The sequence below is a fragment of the Corvus brachyrhynchos genome, unplaced genomic scaffold (assembly GCF_000691975.1).
Source record: "Corvus brachyrhynchos isolate BGI_N302 unplaced genomic scaffold, ASM69197v1 scaffold152, whole genome shotgun sequence".
In the NCBI taxonomy this organism is placed as follows: Eukaryota; Metazoa; Chordata; class Aves; order Passeriformes; family Corvidae; genus Corvus; species Corvus brachyrhynchos.
In genome coordinates this window covers 3,756,702-3,759,925 of record NW_008237447.1, presented here as the reverse complement: position 1 = coordinate 3,759,925, position 3,224 = coordinate 3,756,702, and positions in this window count along the sequence as shown.

Sequence of the window (3,224 nt, the reverse complement as noted above, 5' to 3'; positions counted from 1 at the left end):
TTACTATTAGAAAAATATTGTTCATATAAATAAATATTAACTCATTTAACTCATTCAACTCTGTTGAATATGGAATTTTCTGGCCCAAAATAATAAACACTGATCAACCAATACTACTTGGAATACTTGATTTTTTTCCTCTCTTTAATGCACATCAAATGGTTTTCAGTCTTCTGTATTTCCAGGTTGAGTATTGAAAGTCCAGCCTGGCTATGTAAAAAAGGAGCCTAGTCTAGTCCATGAGCAAATCAATACAGCTGTTCCAATATGAAAGGAAAATTGCTCAATCAGCAAGGACTGAGAAAGAGGGCAGCCTGCACATATCCAGAAGAACAGAGGACATGGTTTCAAGTCACTGCCATGAATTATCTGTCCAGAAATTGAAATCCATTTGAGGCATCCCAAGACTAATGCACATCGTCATCCTACTGTTAGCCACCTGATTTTCTATCATCTTTGTCCATTTTTGGACCATGAATTCCAACCTGAAGTGAAATATTCGTTTTATTTTTTGACTGAACTTATTTATTATTTGATGTTATGAATTTGCACATTTCCCATGCAAAGGTGTGAAAATGAACACTTTCCGTCAAAACTGTAGAGTAAATCCACTGCAGGACAACTTCACTAATTCTTAAAACCAAAAGAAAAGTTTAAGTTACTTTAGCTTGAAAACCTCAGTAATTGAGGAGCCAGATTCTGCCTAGATTCTCAGTAAACCAGCACCAATGCAAAGATCCAACTTTTATATGTTAATTCAACATAATTGAATGTCTATTCCAACATTTTGTGAGTTAGTAGAAGTTACCATTGCAATAGGCACACCCTAGAGATTTACACATTTGAGCTGAAGGGGAGAAAGAAAAAAAAAAAAAAAAAATCTTTCTCTTGTAAAGCAAAGACAGTCAAGTTCTCATGTCCTGTTAAAAAAGAAATTTTTGGCCATAAAAATCAGGGATAAATGTTTTATTTAAATTAGGCAATTGAAGAATTGGGAATTACTTCCCTATCTCCAAATGTGGCTGATACCACAGACCTCAGGCTCCAGATACCTGATAAGAAAAGAATTTGTGCAGTTGTTCTCACTCAGTTGTTTAAACTTCAGTGCCAATGGGATTTATTTCCTCAGTGGTTATAATTATTTTTTGATGCCAGAGGTATAAAAAAGTCCAATCACTCCTTCCCTCCTTCCAGTTAAGGTTTTCCTGCTTCTGTTAGGAGTGAATTACATTACCTGTCCTACTGCCTATTCATCTAACCTTATTATTACTTCAGAATGTTTTCAGGCTTCATTATACTTGACTAGCCTCAATAATTTAGTGTCAGCTCTAAATTTTGCTTCTCTGAAGTCCTTTCTTCTATTTTCACATGCCATATAATTATCTGGAGAAAATTTGACATGGGAAATATCCTAACAACTGTTAGCCTTTAGACAAACTAAAGATGTGATTTACATTCACATTTTCTGGCTTCTGCTTTCCATTTCTCATTTTTAATCAATACCATTAATTTGCTTCTCAGTATTTGACAATCTTCCCCAAATAACTCCATGAAAAGAATTAGCTCTAAAACAGTTAAATAATAAATTATCTGATTTTTTAAGGCAAAGCCATGATTGTATCAAGGCTTTTAAAGAGTATATCTGTATCTAAACAAAAATACAAGCCATTTTTGTTTTAAAAATTGTAGCTTTACCTCTTCTTCCTTGGAAGCTGCTCATTTTCCATTCATGTATGTGTGCAAGTACACCTGTGTACATACACACAAAAATTCGCTTTGCATACTTCAGATCAAGCTCACACAGTGCCTTTGTGCTTGTGAGATGAATCATGCAAGTCCCATTTATGCCTTAGGTTTTAGCTTTTATATTTTTCAGATCCTGTGCTGCCTAGTGTGTAAATCTGACACTTCATATAGCCTGTTAGCTACTGTTCTCACATTTCAGTTAGACATGGCAAACCCTCTCTGGGCCTGAACTCAAGGACGCCTTGTTGTCCCAGGCCCTGAAATATGCAAACTAAAGCCTTTGAAAAGGGGGGAAAACTTGAGGTAATTACTTCATTGCCTGAGACTAAGTGGAGAATCAACCCTGATATGCAAATGGACCAAACGTCTAAAAGTGCAAAGAACCCGTGACCCGGGGTCCATCTCGGATGTAGCCTCTTGGCTGCCCAAGGTGCACCTTCAAAGGCCCTTCAAATAAATACCGGCTTTTATTCTCTTAATCTTGTGTAGCCTCAGTTTTCAGGTAGCCACTTCAAGGCATCACCATCCTCTCCCAAATTTTTTAAGATGAACCACAAGCATACATACTACCCAATGCGAACCACTGACCATCTCCAATTTAATGTTGTTTTACTTAGCCATATTGATATGGACTCAAATACACCTGTCCAACAAGAAACAAGACAGATTTAGTTATTACAGTGATATAGTGTATGAAACACTATGTATTCATGATAATTTAATAACTACCCTCAGAAGTTCAGTACCCACCAAAGCATTCAATCACCTTGTGAGACAGGGTTTTTTTTTACTTTTCTCTATTCAGTCTCAATTTTCTTGACTTTCCCTTCATCCAGTACGGTGTAGGCATGCTGAAGTTTTGATATGTCTGACTAGCTCCTACTCAAGTTTTCTTGTAATGGAACTACAGTCCCTGCCCAACCCTTTGCTAGATACTATTTATAAAATACTTCTGAAAGAATTTATCCTTTTGAAACTTGTCATTTAACCACACTATATATTTATTCTTTCTCAAGTTTTAATCAAATCTGTATACTTTTACTGATGATAGACTTAACTTTCCCAGATCTAAGGAATTCTAGTTTAACACTGCTTTGAAGTCTGTGTATTTAGGGTTACACTGAATCTGTTATTTATTCATTTTTTCTTCTTGAATATCCAGTGTCATATTTCTAGGTTGTTTTTATACTTACAGTTTGTCCACCAGTAAGATAAACTTAATTCTACTGTGGCCATCTAAACAGCTACAAGCAAATGCTGTTTGAACTTTCATGAGCTTTTCTTTACAATGCTGTAAAATTTAAGGAGGTTTTTTCTTAAACCACTTGATAAGATAACAATGGAAAATTTTCTTTTAGTCTGAGCTTCCTATGAATGCTAAGCAAGTGACATTAGAAGCATTTTCTCATGTTTTTGCAAGTTCCCTATTCATATTAGCCTGTGTTTTCAATATAAAAAGCTCCAGGATAGGTCTAAAA